Source organism: Heloderma suspectum, chromosome 1 (assembly GCF_057233095.1).
Source record: "Heloderma suspectum isolate Gila_16-S chromosome 1, 16-S_ref, whole genome shotgun sequence".
In the NCBI taxonomy this organism is placed as follows: Eukaryota; Metazoa; Chordata; class Lepidosauria; order Squamata; family Helodermatidae; genus Heloderma; species Heloderma suspectum.
The window spans coordinates 96,993,484-97,010,830 of NC_139458.1; positions in this window are offsets into that span (position 1 = coordinate 96,993,484).

Below are 17,347 nucleotides of genomic sequence, written 5' to 3' on the forward strand. Positions count from 1 at the left end.
CTCACGTTCACCGATGCACTTGTCTCTCTCGTCCGCTTTGTCAACCATCAAAAGAAAAGGCAGGGGAGACGATCTTTATTTTACAGTGAAGACTAATTGGGCGATAGTGGCCATTTTACAGATGTTGAGGCCAAGAGGCTTTTGCCGTGGACGTAATGCAGTTTAGAGAAAGGTCATTGTGGAGAATAGATCTGTTTAAGCCGTAGTTTGAGGTGTACGTGTATATATTTCCGAAATGAAATCCACATTCGTATTTGGCTTTTAACGCTTTATCTATTTGGGATTGCTCGGAATGTGGGGCGGATATCTTGCTTTCTCTTCCCCCGCCCCTCCTTTGTGGGGTGAGTTTTCCATTTCTGCTGGAAAAGCAGCCATCAGATAATATACCCGTTTCCCATGTGCGTTTTCAGGCATCTCTGCAGCTTGAAGGCGCGCAGTTTTCCCTCGATCCCCAGCCTCGGGAACCAGCCTTCTTTTGTTTGTAAGAATGCCATAAATTAAACAAACCACTTCCCACATGTGTAGGTGGAATCTCACCTTGAGCTAGATACCTGATCGGCAACTTTAAAGGCCCTCCCACCCCCACCCTTCTCCGCTCGGTCAATGTATTCCATTGTTAAATCTTTCTTTCATTAAAAATATCTCGCTCCCCTGGGTCTCACGTTCTAGTATTCACACATGGGGGTTCCGAAAGCCCAGACCTGCCCACCCACTTCATTTTTCACCACGAGTTTAGTTTTGGGAAGCCGGACCCGGCCAAGGAGGGTGCGTGGTTTTGAGGTTTGTTCTGACAGGTTTGCAGAACGAGCACCCCTCGTGGTCCCAGCCGGGGAGGAGGGAGCGAGCTTTTTCGCTCCGGCAACCCCCCGCCCTCCTCGATATTAATTATGAGTTGCTGGATCATCGGCTTAAAACTGGCACAGAGGCGTGGAGAGGGGCTGCGGAGGGGAGGCGCGGGGAGGAATCCCGACTCGAGGACCAAGGAAAGATAATTTGAGTGGGGAGTTCATTCAGAGCCCCACGTGGTGCGTTTTGCCCCGGAGCTGCGGGCGATCGCGCACCCAACTCGTCCTCCCTCTAGCAGACGGTTAAGTTTGGGGGAGAGGGGGCCCCCGCCGTCGTCTTCCTCGGGTTCAGGATGGGTTCCGCTTCCCGCGAAGAGGAAGAGGCGCGTTTGAGGAAGAGGCGCGCTTAGGCGCACGCAGCGCGACTCTCGCCTCTCCCTGTTTACTCGGAAGTAAGTCCCACTGTAGCTAATGGGGCTTACTCCCAGGTAAGCGTGCGTTGGATTTCTGGCTCTGCAAGTCTCCTCAGCAATCCAGGAGAGTTGCAGGAGGCGTTGTCATCTTTGCCCGAGACTGGCTTTTGCCCTCATCGTGGGTACTGGCGTGCCCTAAGCCTCCCTCCCCCCGCCCCAAGACCTTTGCTAGGAGAAAGCGGACATATGTTTGGAAAGACAAGTGGTTGCATCTGTGTCTATCGACATACAAACCAGTATAGGTTGTACCTCGAATGGGCTGCGATGTGTGTATTCGTGAGGTTACCTACTACACCGCGGCGCGCATGTCTTCCCCCCCCCCCCCCCGTCTTGCTTGTCCTTCCTGGCGGAACCTAAAGCATCGTGTTAGCCTAGTCAGCCGCTTTCCTCTCGATCACCGTTCCAACGACGTACTGAATGCACGAAACCCCCATCGACCGCTACCGCAACTTCGTGCATTTTGTTGGTGCGCCGCTCTCTCTCCCCACTCTCTCCCTGTGAGAAATTCTATATGATCTTGCCTCCTTATCCTTGCATGGCAACATCAGGAAGTTGGAACTGGTGCGCGAAGAGGAATCTTGCAAGCAGTTTCTCATGATGTAATCGGCATTTTTCCCCTCCCCCGTCTCCCTCCCCCCCACCTTCCGCCTTGCTTTCCAAAAAGCATATATGCAACCAAACGGGGGAAGGTCAGAAAACCGAGTTATTCGTTGTTATGCTGGAAAGAGAGGTGTGGTTCGGCGAGTCCCCCAGCCCCTCTTCTCATTCTCTTTTTTTCTGTTTCCTCGTCTGGACAACCAAGCAATAATCATCATGGGATTATGCATTCTCTTACTTAAAAAGCAAAATCGCCAAGTCTCCCCTTTACGCAAGGGCCATTGACTACATTGTACTTGAATAAAAGAGAGGGATCCAAATGCAACTGGATAATGCAAATGATGATTTCTCTGGGATCCGAGCTGCTTCGATCATTACCCAAACTCTGGAGGGTTAGGAACAGCCGGGGGGGAGGGGGATTTTACCAGTTTCGAAGTGCATTTTGAGATGTTTAATAGACGACACATTTGCTCCTTTTGTATGTCTGTGTTTTTAAAGAGGGGGGGTCTGAATGGCATCTGTATTTTAATAAGAAAAGACTCTGCTCATTTAATGCGCCGGTTCTCCTTATTTTCCCACGACAAACTGGGGAGGGGGACACAAAAAACCCTAAAGCACGATAAAGTAAATGCCCAGACGCCTCGGGGGGCAAGGTTTGTGAGTTTTGTATCGAACCCGAGGCTGGGGGAAATATAGGTCGATATCGCTTTAATTGAGGCTTCTGTCTTCTGATCATTAAATAGAAGCGCGCCGAATTCCTATCATTCCTGCCTGTGCCTAAGTTAACAAGCCCACATGGTTTCTCTTATCATCACCGCTCACCGTAATGTCTCTAAGAGGCTGGCCCGTCTGAACTGTGAAAAGATATACCTCAGCATCTTGCTTGTTCTCACCGCAGGGTCTACTGTTTGCGAGTCTTGGAAAACTTGCTGTTTCCAGCACAAGCCCCCCCCCCCCCAGGTGGGTGAGGGCAACTTCTTTTTTGCTGTTATTGTAATGGAGCCAGTGCTTTGCTCATGACCAGTAAGGTTGAATTTTTTTTTTTTTTTTATTGGAATTGGACTGAAAAAAATCAGATTTCCCAGCATAGGTGCAGACACGTGGAGGATAAGAATATAATACCATTTCCACTTCTTATAAAATGGGTGGCTACAACCTTGATCTATGAGGCCTCCCCTGCCCCCCTGGGCAAATTAGACTGCAATCCTGTACATGCTTAACTTGGGAGTGAGATCCATTGACCTCCATGGGAGTTCCTGCTGAGTAGACATGCATGCGATTGTACTGTTCATCTCCTTAACCATTTTGTTAACTATGTAGACTGAAAGTGGCTGAATTATACTTATTGTGAGTAGGAATTAGAGTAAATTTCCACATCTTGTGTTTTATGTGTAAGTTGCTGGGCTGTCTTCTGCTCTAAAGCGGACTTTCTGAGGATAGGGTCCCCAGGTGTTGGATTACAATCCCACCATCCCCAACCAGCATGGCCAATGGTGGGGGTTATGGGAGTTGTAGTCCAATAACATCTAGGCATCCTATGCTGGGAAAGGCTGCTTCTAACCTAGAATGTAAAGTAGAGGTGCAGAACCACAGGCTCCTGGGCCAAATCTGGCCCACCAGGGTTTTCCAGAAGGCCATACCCCCCAGCCCTACCCCATCTCTCCAACCACTGATTGGTGGCTTCCTGGCTTTCTTGCAGTCCCCCCCCCCCATTCTAAAGGCTTAACATGCTTCTCCTAAGGCTTAGTTACTGGCTGTAAGGGCTTTAGGGTGCAATCCTATCAGGATGGCCATAAGCTAGCGATCTCAGAGGCTTACGGCCATGGAAGGAGTGGCGGCAGCAGTCTTCTCCTCTGCGCTCCTCCCACTCTGCATTTTGGCTAGGTGGGCTTTTTCGCCCATCTAGCTGGGGCTTTGAGGAGGGGGGCTGGAGGATTCTTTGTAAGCTGGCCTCCCCTGCCCCCTCCCCTCTCTGTCCACCACATGCCTCCTTTTCCTCCATGCTGGCTGCAAGGGTGGGGGGAGTTTGGATTCCTTGGTCTGTGGCTGGAGCGCTGACCCTGACCTCGGATCCAGGAATCCGAACTATCCTAGGGCCTCCCAGACTCTGTCAAGGGGCCATAGGATTGCTCCCTCCAGCTAAGATATGCTGGTGTTTTGGGAGTTTTGGCCCTGTCCCTTTTTCCTTCACCCATGCTGGAATGAGGCCACCAAGGGCTTCTCTGAAATGGAATTCTGCCCTCAGGCTGAAAGATGTTCTGCACCCCTGATCTAAAGTAACCGAAAGAAGCCAGGTTAGAAGCAGCTGCAGTTCTCAGTGGCTCCCATTCAGTTCTATGGCACAAAGTAAATTGACTGCTGTTGAGAAGACTACTAGGGAGAGGGGAAAGCTAATCTCCTTCCCCAGTTAGAAGGACAGGGGCAAGTTTAGTCACTCTAGCGGGAGGGATCATAGCTAGGTGGTAGAGCATATGTTCTCCATGGGGAAAGTCCAAGGTTCAATCCCCAGCATCAGATAGCTGCTTCGGTCAGAACAGACCTGGGGGGTCTTTCAGCCCAAAATCCAAATTTGATTTTGGAGAAGTTCTCAGGGGCCACATTCCGGTAGCCAGTGGGGTGAAGATGGAAGTGGGTGGAGCCAAAGGAAAAAAGAGCAGGGCCAAGACACCAGCCCATTCTAGCTTCCAGGTCTTTCTGCCAGTTAGTGAGCCTTAGGAGAGGCATTTCGACAGTTCAGAATAGTGGAGGGGAAACTGTGCCAAAGCTGGGAAGCCATCAAACTACTGGCAGCTGGGAGAAACTGGACTGGGATAAGTGGGCTGGATTGGAATAGACAATACTGGGAGAGGCGGACATATCGTCTGAACTGGTCTAAGGTGACTAACTGATGCTCCTATGGATCCCATCAACTGTGATACTCTTAATGTTCTGCCCGTGGTGGGGACACATCAGCCTCCTTTCCTGGCACTGGGTGGTCCAGCCTCTGCTGTGAATGGTTACATGGGGGCCACAATATATCTCAGCTCTGTATCTTCTTTACTTTACCCCTTTTCTTTAAGTTCTGATGGTGCCTTAAATGGCCAGCTCATATCCCTCCATGCTATATAAGGCTATCTTTACTTCTAAATATGAAAAGCCGGTTTAAAAATTGTTCCCTTCTCAGATAACCCAGGACACATGATGGTGTAAGTACATTAGTTTTTCTGGACCTCGTCCCTGCAATCCTAGTCACATTTACTCAGAAGTAAATCCCTTTGAATTCCTAGAAACTGTGCTTAGGATTTCGGCTACATTGCATTCAGAACTCTTGGGGCACACAGGCCATGGAAGTTCCATACTTATCCCCCTCTCCTCTGTCTTTCTCCCCAAATTAAATATAATATATTCAGAAAGTGCCTTTATAATATTGGTGTGCAACCTCCAGATCATGGCCAGGTGGGAGATGCGGACTCATTTATATTCTGCAGCTGACAAAGATGAGAAGGCCATGAAACAGGCAGCAAGACGTTAGAGTGGAGAACAGAGTCATCGGAGGAACCCATCAAGTAATTGGCATGAAGAGGAAAGAGCAGAACCAGCTTGATGACGCATGGTAAATACTTCAGATAGCTAAGAAGAGTCAATCAGTCAAATGCCACGTTGTGACTCAGCTGTTCCAGGAGTTGATAACATCAGTATTTTCGAAAGGTTGGTGATTTCTTTCTTTCAAGTTTGCAGTTTTCCCTAACTGTCCAGAAGTGTTGGACTACCATTAGCCCCAGGATGATGGGAGTTGTAGCCCAACAAATCTGGAGGGCCCTAGGCTGGGGAGGGCTGTTCTAGGTAAAAAAGGCTGGATGTGTACATGTACATGTACAAGCCTGCTAATGTATCAACATGAGTTGCCAGTTCAAACAGCAGCTAGAGATTTATTGAACAATAACTGTGTGTTAGGTACATTCATGTGCCTGCCCAATGGGTTCATCCTTCACTCTTTGCTTGGAATGGGAGGGAAGGAGGGTAAATCCCCAGTGCTATCACCAAGCACAAATAACCATATAAACATACAGCAACATGCGTGACAAAATCTTGCAACACTACTTCCACCTAAGCAACCGCACAGGGTTGTTGTGAGGAGAAAGTGGGCTAGCTGTAAGATGTACCATTCTGAGCTCCTTGAGGGAAGTATGGGAGAGATGAAAGTTCTGTCAAGCATTCTTACCTTGTTGATCCTGACCTGGAACGATAAGCATGCATGTGGGTATTTATACTTTCAGCACAAGATGGAGAAATGGTAAATGCTTCCCTGTCCTCAAATCCCAGTGCAACCAGGGAATGGGCCACTTTGGATGACCTGGGCTGTATGAACAGTGCTTACAACCACAGAGGTGCAAGCTGTCTCATAACCTGTGTGAGTGCAACCCGAGTGAAGGGTCATCATCAACCTCACAGAGTGCAATCCATTGGGAAGTTCTGTGCACATCCCAAGGCCATGATAAATGGGAAGTGTGTAAGAGCTCCACCCTCTTTTGTGCTTCTCCCATTCATGCCAATAGGACTTGTTCAGGGAGTGGATTCAGGCCATGCTGTTTTAGCTCAAGTTACTGGATACCTCTGAGCCTTCTGAGTTCCTAACATGGGCTAAAACAAATATTTCACTTCAGGTGAGGATTTTCCAAGAGAATTTAAGATAGACTAATGGTTCATAGCACCATTTTATAAAGTGTTACCATGCTACAAAGTGGTAAAAGTATTCTGGGTGGGGCTTTTTTTAAAAGAGCTCTCTTACCGCATGTTTAATAGAGAGTTATTCTCTCAATCACTAATGCAGATTAGGACCATGTTCTTCCATTGGTGGTGGCAGCGCTGGGGATAATACTGTAGTTTTTAAGACCTTTAAAAGCATCCTAACAATTCTAGGTGAACAAAAGAGCAATAAGGGGTAATTAATTGGTTTTAAGTGAACTTGTGAATGTTCCCTAAGTGAGATGCAGTTCAAAGTGGAGATGGTCATTTTGGATAAGACAGATGGATAGCAGCAAATCCCTGGTGTGAAGAACAGTCACCAACAAATCAAGCCTGCAGCAGGAAAACAGAGAAGAAACACTTCTCTTTCTACCCCAAGGATCACACTGCAATAGTATGTGCAAGATAGATGAAAACGTTAAAAAAAAAACCCACCCCAAAACATATGGTGAATGAAAAATATTATTGAATGAACTATTTATTCATATCCGACCCTTTTCCAAGGAGCTCAAGGTGACATGCATAGTACTTACCCCCCGCCCCATTTTATCCTCATGACATATCCTGTGAGGTAGGTTAAACTAAGCGGTAGTGACTAGTCCAAGGTCACAAAGGGAGCTTCATGGCTGAGTGGGGGATTTGAACCTGGGTCTCCCCCCGAACTAATCTGACACTCTAACCCAGCCCTCCCCAACTTGGCTACCTTAAGATATTTTGGACTACAACTCCCATCATATCCAGCCAGCATGGTCGATGCTCAGTTATGATGGGAGTTGTAGTCTAGCCAGTTTGGAGGGCCCCAGATTGGGGAAGCCTTCTGAAATCCAGACTTCTTGAACCTGGCAACATCCAGGTGTGTTGGACTACAGTTCCCATCATTGCTGACAATTGGCCACGCTGGCTGAGGAGGATGGGATGTGCAGTTCAGCACAACTGGAGAGCATCTGGTTGTGCAAGGCTGTTCTAACAACTACACCACACTGGCCTTCAACTACTTAGGGTAAATTTGAAAATGGATAGCTGGATAATGGCACCTCTTTAACCGAAGGAAAAAAAATAGCAAATTTTCATTTTCATGTGCTTGATTTGGACCCCATTTTTGTTTGTGGTAATAGATGTTTTGCTACTGACATGAATGCAAACAGAACTGCAACTTCCCAATATGCAGAACTTACGGTATCATGCTATAATAATTTTCCAAACTGAAGTGAGGCTGGCCAAAATGTATGTACTTATAGCATTTTTATCCTGCCCTTCAGCCAAAGAAGGCTCTCGGAGTGGCTTACATAGTTAAGAAATAAGACCTTCCGTACCAACAGGTGTACAATCTAAAATACATGACACAAAAGGAAAGGGGATTGGGAGGGAGGAGGAAAAAAAGGAGGAAGCAAATTCAGGCACCAAATTCTAAGTTGCCGAGTTCATCGGCCATGGAACTGGATCCGAGTACAAAGGCAAGTCTGCTGCTTCCTCTCCCTTGGATACCTCAGCAGCAACAGTTGATAGCGAGAGGGAGGGGCTCCCAGCTGGAGCTGTATCCAGGCAGGATGGAGGCGGCCTGCCTGCCGCTTCCTCTCCCTCTGCTGGCCTCAGCAGGGACAGTTGGTAGCCGGGGGGGGGGGGGGTAGATGTATCATTTTTGAGCAAATTTCCTGAGTGTCTCTGGTAGGTTTCTTGTTTCTGTGTTTCTACTTCTTGTTAATTCAGTGCCTGTCCCTCTTTGTGTATCCATGCATCATAGATATGCCAGACATCTACCAAACCAGCTTACGGGTGGAGGATGGGATGGGGCCAACCTGAGCTGGAAGCCGAGACCATTGGGGAAGATTGGGTCACCCCTGAAGCTCCTAGGAAAGGGGTGCAGAACCTCCCACCTGGGGGCCAACCCCAGCCTTCCTAGGGTCCCAGTCTGTCCCTCCAGAGATCTCCAGGTCACCGCACCTTGTCCCTTGACCCCCCCACTCCCTTTCTCCCAACTGTTTAGTGTTTTCCTGGTTTTTGTGCAGTTTCCCCCCATTTCAAAAGTTGAAATGGCTCTCCTCAGGCTTACTACCACTAAGAGTAAGGTTAGTGGTTTTAGTACTGGTGTACAAAGCCCTAAAGAACTTGGACCCAGGATACCTGAGAGAGCGCCTTCTCCCTTACCAGCCTGCCTGGTCACTAAGGTCATCGGAGGGCTTCCTGGTGGTTCCACATGGACCTATGGCCGGACTGGAGTCCATCTGGAGAAGAGCCTGGTGGCCCCTTTTCTTTGGAACTCCCTGCCGCTGGAGGTCATGCAGGCGCCAACATTGTGCTGTTTCCGGCGCCTCCTGAAAACAGCACTGTTCCAGGAGGCATTCCTTAATTGACTGGTCATGGTTTTTATTGGCATTCTGTTTTTAAAAATAGCATAATTTTAATCTGGTGTTTTAATCTTTTTATCCTTTTACTGTTTCATCTCTTGTGTTCACCGCTCGGAAATCTGTTCTAGATATGGAGCGGTATGCAAACATTGTAAATAAAATAAAATAAATAAGAGCTTCAAGCTACAATATGCTGGTTTGGGGGTATTTGGGGCCCTTTGCCTTTAGCCCTGCCCACAACTGGAATGTGACCCCCCCCCCAAACTTCTCCAAAATGGGCTTTGGTTCAACACCCCTTTCTTAGGGGAACACATCTCACCTTATCTGTTTGTGTAAGATCCACTTATTTCTCTGGCACTGAGGTTTCCCCCCACATTTTCTCCAGATTACATTTAAGACTTTAACTGATGAATTTGTTTCCTAGAATCTCACCACCCCCACCCCCATCCTGTAATCTCATCTTTTGTCACCAGAGTGGCATTTTTATCCTACTGTTCTTTGTGATGGAGTGATGCAAAAATACACTTTCCACAAAGAGATCATGAACATTTACAAGTCTAGTAACAATATCTTTGTTTCTTTTCTTTTCTTTCACCTCCATCATTTTTGTAGTCCACTGAATATTGGTTTTCAAATTTTCTCTCCTAATTTTCATTTGGCTTTCATCCAGCTACAATTTACTTTGCTTTTTTTATTGCTTTTACTAGACTTGGATTCCCCCCCCACACACACACACTTTTTTTTTTAAAGGCACTTGGGTGGCTTGGTTAACCTTTTGAATGTTGTCATTTAAATAGACTAGCCTGAGTAGAGATGAAGGAAGGCAACAGAGGGACAATAGTCACTTTCTGTTAAGGACTTTAGCATATGAATGCTTCAAAAGACAGACACGCAGTTATAGAAGAAGGGCACTTGGACATCGCTGCTGAGCCATTGTGACTCCAGGATGTAAATAACAACAAATGCAAGCCAGGATGTTAATAGTTAAAGGGACTCAATACTCATATTCAAGGACACTGCACTGGAGAGTACCTTGGGTTTTGTTATCTTCTGAAGAACACTTCAAACTCACTTTTATTTGAATGAAGAAAGGAAAAGTTTTGGCTTCATCTGGGTGGATAAGGTCTTGTTTAGACTATGAGATGCTTTGACAAGTGTGAAGAATGTTTTGTGTGCGTGTGTCCTAAATCGTTAAACAAAAGTCAACTTGTGAATATGATTGATGGCTGTATAGCATACGGGCAACATCCATTTTTAATTTGAGTGATCAGCCCTACAATGTGGCTATTTAATTTGACTTCTACACCAGATGCCTGCTTTTTTGTGCTTCTGAATAATCATCGACTGACAGCACAATCCTATATGTGTCTATTTAGAAGTAAGCTCTGTTAAAATCACAGGTAAGTGTGTATAGGATTACAGTTTTTAAGATGTTCAGCAATGGGCAATAATCACCATTCCACATTGTCATAAATGAGAATGTTCTGCTCCTAGATCAACCTAGTTTTCAGGATGTTCTGGGAGATGTGCCTTCTGCCGCTGATAGCTGTCCATCTGATTGGATTGAGTCTTGGAGCATCTAAGTGCTCTTTTTCACTGCGTAAGCAAAGAGAATTGTGCTGCTATGCTGGGCAGTACTGTGGTGAGTCTCTATTGTACGGTGGGCAATTTGTGGCCCTCTGCATGTTTTGTCCTACAATTCCCATCGTCCCTCACCATTTCAAATCAGAAAATACAAAATGTCCTCAATTAACATTTTATGGGCTAGGCATGATGGGAGTTGTAGGCCAAAACGTCTGGAGGACCACAAGTTGCCCACCCTGATCTATTGGGATAACGATTGGAGATCAGGAGGCCAAAAACATGGACCAGATCCAGCCAAATGTTGTATAGAGCCCACTAGGACCTTGGCCTAATTTCAAAAGCCCTCTGCATGTGAAGAGCTCAGACCGCTGGCAAGAGCAATTTGTCCTTCCTAGGGTAGCCAGGAAATGGGGGAGAGGGGTAGACAGCAAGGGAGTGAGGAAGAGAGAGAGAGAGAAGAGGGATGTCAAGAAAGAAAATGAGAAAAAGGATAGCCCCATCCACTTTTGACTCTGGCACCAGCTGCTGCTGGCTTCAGCCCTTCCCATTACTGGCATGTGCTCCCCAACACACACCACCCTTGAGGAAATGTGGCTCTTGATGGAGAAACTGTTCCCCATTCCGGCCAGTGCCCTGGCTGTGATGGCAATGAAAATCTCCCCTCCACGCCCCTGTCCCTGCCATTACTCAAGTTTGTACAATTCCAGCCAGTACAGCTATTTTGACTGGGTAAGTCAATATACGATGAAGTTTGTTAATTTCGAGTTTTCTGGTTTTGAATGTTTTAATTGGGGATGTTTTGTATTTTCTGATTTTAAATGTTTTACCTGAGATGTTTTGCGTGTATGTATGAAAAGGATCTTGGAGCTGGTTGATCACAAGTTGAATATGAGTTGTCAGCGTGATGTGTTTGCAAAAAAGGCACATGCAGTTTTCAGTAGCATCAATAGAAGTGTAGTTCCTAAATCACGAGGAGTAATTGTTTCAATCTACTCTGTGCTGGTCAGACCTCACCTTGAATATGGTGTCCAGTTCTGGACATCACACTTTAAGAAGGATTCAGATAAATTGGAACAAGTTCAGAGAAGGGCAACAAAGATGATCAGGGGATTAGAAACTAAGTCCTGTGAGGAAAGGCTGAAGGTACCGGGTATGTTTAGCTTTGAGAAGAAAAGACTAAGGGGGGATATGATAGCATTTTTCAAGTACCTAAAGGGTTGTCACACAGAAGAGGGCCACAACCTGTTCTCTATTATCTAAGACTATAGGAAATGAAATTAATGGGCTTATGTTACAGGAAGGTAGATTTTGGTTGAACATCAGAAAAAGCATCCTAACAGTAAGAGCACTCAGACAATGGAACCAACTGCCTAGGGAGGTGGTGGGTTCTCTGTCACTGGAGGCATTCACGCAGAGACGGGACAGCCATCTGTCAGGGATGCTTTAAACTGGATTCCTCCACTGAGCAGGGGGATGGACTTGATGGCCTAAATGGCCCCTTCTGTCTCTATGATTCCATGATTTTCTGATTTTAAGTGTTTTAACTAAGGATGTTTGTATTTTGATCTTGTGTTGTAAGCGGCTTTCAGTTATCTTTTAGATATGGTAAGTGGCCAATCCATTGGAAAAATACATGAATAAAATTACCCATTTTGCCCAGGCAACAGAATTTTATATTCAGTGGGAAAACCAGTGTGGCACAGTGGTGAACTTATTGGACTAGGACCAGGGAGACCCAAGTTCAAAGCGTCATTCAGCAATGAAGCTCATTGGGTGACCATGGGCCAATCACTACCTCTCAGCTTAATCTACCTCACAGGGTCGTTGTGAAGATAAAACATGGGTAGGGTAGGGTAGGGTGAATCATATATGTTGTCCTAAGCTCCTTGGAGGAAGGGTGGGATAAAAATGTAATGTACTAATCATGAAAATGGCCTGGACAAAAAGAGGGATCAGGAAGCTGTTAAAGCAACCCGGGGCTGGACAGAACTTTGTTAAATTCGTACAAATAAATTCCATAATCATAAATGCATGGTGGATGTCAGGTCTGTAAAGTTCATTTCTGTTGAGAAAAGTTACATTCCAAATATGTTAGGAATGAAGGGTGTAGTGTAAGTCTCTCTCTAAACAACAAGCTTGTTTTTCCCTGGATATTTTTGCATGCTAGTTCTGCTGCTGGCTATAGCACATCAGTAGCTGGAAGCACAAAGTTGCTTGTGGTGATCATACAACTTGGACTCGATCATTTGTTGCAAAGTCCGGCCCAGAGGTTTCTCTTAGCTCCTTTTATTGTAATTGCTTGGGTCAGTTTGAGGTTTTATTGCTTGAGAGGATGTGGACAGGATCCTTGAAGTGTGTCTTGACGACTTTCTCAGTTCCAGGTTACCAAGGAATACAGACCTTGTTTATTCCATGATTTGTCAACACTTTACTTTCTGATGGTGTTTTTCCTTCATCTTTGAAAGAGGCCATGATAGTGATAGTGAAGAAGTTCTCTTTTGGTCCTTGCTGAGTGGATCTCCACTCTTATTTATGGATTGATCTATTGATTTATCTATCGAAGAAAGGCAGAATATAAATACATATTTTATAATATTTATATTCTACTTTTCTTCAACAGAATTCAAAGCAGACTTATGTAGGGTTTTGGGGAGGTCTCCAGTCAAGGCACTGACTAGACCCAAAACTACTTAACTTCAGGCCATAGCCCTTGGGCAAGAGAACTGAGCATGTGGTTGGCTTTGCAACTTTAGTTATTCTTGGAGAAGTCTGATTGTCTGGACCCATTCTAGTCTGGGTTCAGACTGGCTTTGGAAAGTCTTGGTTGGATTTCTTCATCTGGAAATGAGTAGGAGGATTGTGAATGACGCGTTGGTTTTCCTAGATTTCTCAGTCACTTTTGTCATTGCTTACCATCCAATTCTTCTGGATAGCCTGCAGGACTTGGTGTGAATTTGGGTCACAGCAGTCCATTGGTTTGAGTCTGACCAGGATGAGAGAAGGACTTCCCAGAGGCATCTATTTGGCAGCTGTGTGAAACAGGAAGCTGAACCAGATGGACCCTTTGGGCTGATGCGAGACTAGAGGGATCCTTCGTCTTAAATTTTTAAGTGACAATTCTTCTTCCTCATGAGATGCGACCAGCAGGGCTCCTTGGGGCTCTGTTTTGTCTCCTATCCTGTTGGACATATGTATGATTCTACTTGGAAGATTGTTGGAGGTTTTTGAATACCCTGTCATTTATATGTTGAACAGAGTTTCCATTACTCTGGTCCAGGAGTAATGGTGATGGTTCTCAACTAGTGCCTTGTGATCATGAGTTGGATGATGGTTTAATGAGCAGGATTTATATTCTGTTAAGAAGGAACTTTTGCTGGTTCATTGCTCTTAATACCTAGGTAAATAAGATATCCTTTCCTGCCTTTGAAGGAATGTGCTCTCTCTGTAAGCTCAGATGTCTAACCTGGGTGTGCTTCTGGGCAGGGCTCTGTGCCTGGATGACAGGTGGCAACCACAGCGGGAGCTAGGTCTTGTCAGTGACCTAGAGAGCTACGTTTTATCAGCTAGAGCTATGTTGTCTTCACTGTATCTTTCTGGAGACCTTTCCATTATCTAACCTTCCCCAACCTGGTTTCCCCCAGATATGTTGGACTACAACCCACATGACCCCCATCCAGCATAACCCTGCTGGATGATTATGGGAATTATAATTTGAGACGTCTGGAGGGCACCAGCTTGGGGAAAGATGTGCTTACCATTCACAATGCCTCTTTCAGTATGAACCTACCCATATACTACACTTATCATCGGAGGCTGTCCTCCAAGTGCCTCCTCCAAGGGATGCTCAGAGGATGGCCACAAGAGGAAGGCCTCCTCGGTGGTGTCCCCCCAGTTATGGACCACTCTTCCCAGTGAGGCCCACCTGGGGGCAACATTGCCATCTTTTCTACTTCCAGGCATTTGACAGCATATAATAAGGTTTTTAATGGGTCTGGGGATTTACTTTTGCTTTTGTGTGTTGGTTTTATATTATGTAGTTAGAGTTTTAATCTTTGTAAATCAACAGAGAACTTTGGCTTTTGGGTGGTATAAGAATGCAATAAATCAAATGAAATCTCTTGGATTGACTATTGCGGTGGCCTCTGTAGGGCCATCATTGAAGCTAATTTGCAATGCTGCTGATTTGAGTTACCAAGGGTTTGGCATAGAGAACATGACCCTTGATCAGCCAGGCGCCCTTTAATATGATCCCATCCACCAACCTCCAGTATGTTAAGATATTTGAATGAAGAGCTGCTCTTGGCCTTTTCTGTACTGGTTTTGCAATTGTGAAACTCTCCTCCCAGGTTGACCTGCCAGTGCATGCATGTCCCTTTTGACTTTTAGAAATGCAGGTTAAAGATTATTTTGATCAGCATTTTAGGAGCTGTTCTGGTTCATTTTAATATATCAGTTGTATGGAGAGTTATTGCTGATGTAGTTATACATGTTAAGATTTTAGTAATTTTTTCATTGGAATTGTAGACCACTTCAAACTTCATTTCTTATTATAAAAAAAAAGATGAATCAGTGGCCATAGATCTGCCGATGAAAGTCTGAATCTTGGGATCTACTGGTAGATCTCTGGGGGATTTGCAGTAGATCAGCAAGGATCTCTGACTCCCAATTGTCTACCAATAGGAACTGAAAAGCCTCCTCCACACCCTGGGTTAGGTTACTGTGATAGAATGCTTGGTGATCTGTGTGTGAAAGAGCTTGTGACCACAAATTTGTGATCACAAATTCCTGGGTTGAACATGTTCTCAGAGGCACCTTGTTCCTTACTGTTTTTGCCCTGGGTTGGGGTCTCCAATGTGGTACCCATGGGCACCAATGTGTCTGCAGACACTTCTGTTAGCACCTGCCAAGTTCCCTTCATCTCTTGCTTTTTTAGTGTATTTATTAAGCATTTTTAAAAAATTAACTGGGAGGCTAGCTTGCTGGAAAGCAAAGTTTTGGTCTCCAGCACCACCTCTACTGGGGTTCAAAAGAGTGGTCTTGTGTTTGGAATTCAGACCTCACCCCTGCCTTGTACTTAGGTTCTTGGGCAAGTTAATTTCCTTTTAGTCTCACCAATTTGCCTTATGGGGGAAATGGGTGCCTTGTCACTGGCCATGTCTACCATAGTGGCCATTTTATGAATGAGCAAGCCCCCGCCCCCATGGCAGCCACCTTGTGAGATCACCCATGACACTCAAAATTCTAAATGTGTCCACTGACCCAAAATGGTCGAGGAGCCCTGTTATAGCCTACATCTGCCCACTTGTGCCACCATTTTGCACCTGGCTCCGCTTGGTGGATCTCAATTCTTAGGATTCTAGTAAAAAACCAAGTAGATCCCACAAGCCTGAAATCCACCCACCACCGGCCAGAGCATGAACTGAAGGTGCATGATGCATCGGGTCTGGATCTGGTGAGTGCCTGAATGAGAGACCTTCTGGGGACAATACGTATATGCCTGTTCAAGAGAGGTGTGGGTGATATACATAACTCATAACATTGTGGCATAAAAGCAAGACAGGGAGAGCTAAAATACACTCTTTGTGAAGGCCAGAAACATTTACATCAAAATGTCCCCTTGGTTTAATGCCTTTTCCGCGGTCAATACATTTTTACTGAAAGTTTTGGCAGCTGTGTATCAGCCACGCAGAGTGCCTTCCATGCTGCTCGTTGTTTTGTCTGTTTCTTGTTGTGCAAGCTTTTTGATGCAGTCCTTGAGGATGTGCCCATGTTTCCCAGTCTGGAGAGTTTTACCTGCTCATTTGGCCATGGAACTATAGTTTGTGACAGCAGGGAATGTAAGGTATGATAATGACCTCCTATTTAGCCTAATTGAATTTCTTTTGTTGGGTAATTTTCATTTGGGATTATCTTGTTTACTAAATCGGTCAGATTTACAGACTTAAATGGTGGATATTTCTGGCCAGGGGGAAACAAAACGGGGAAACTCTTTTTTGCTTGCTTGGCACTTTTCATTGGACTCAATGAATGAAAGATTAGGGAGACAAAGCGAGGAAAAAGAGGGAATATTTATGGAAATCAGAAGAAAATGGAGCTCTGTCAGTTTTGATTACTGTCTACATTAAATAATATTTTAGTTAATGTTGTATGAAAGATGTATATGGGAAGCTCACATACACGGAACAATCCATATGTTACCTTTTATTTATTGGATCAACCGGCTGTCTGAAATAATGTCAAAACAGGATTTTGAGTTATATACTTTTCTTCAGACATACCGGGCAGCTTCCAAGCCTGCTCGCAAGCCAGCAGGGCCCATTTCTACTGCAGTGGAGAGCTGGCAGTTCTAAAACCAACCCCCAACAAGAGGAAACACTTGTTTCTGCAGTGGGGCAGGTCAGTGGAGCTTGCAGAAGAAAGCTTGGCTGGCTGGTCCTGATCCAGAACAAGTGGAAGGGGTTGCTGTTTGAACCGCTAGTTTTCTGTTGTGCGAGCAGTGCGTCCCACTTGTGCAACGGGTCGAGGGGTAAGAGGCACAAGTATTCGATACTGCCTGAAGTTTGAAACAGAGAAACTAAAAACAGATCTTGTAATATGTCCAGATGGATGGCTATATAGTGGAGGGCAAAGTCAAAGGAAACATATGGGTGTGTTGAGAATGTTCCCTGGTGCCACCCTCTTTTCCCCAGAGGGTGAAGATATGGTGGTTTGGCTTTTGCGTATTTTCTTTTCCCTCTAAAAGGTTGAAATGCCTCTCTGTGGGCTTAGATACTGGCAGGAAGAGCTTCAGGGCACAATCCTATGCATTTTTAGACAGAAAAAAAGTCCTACAACTCCC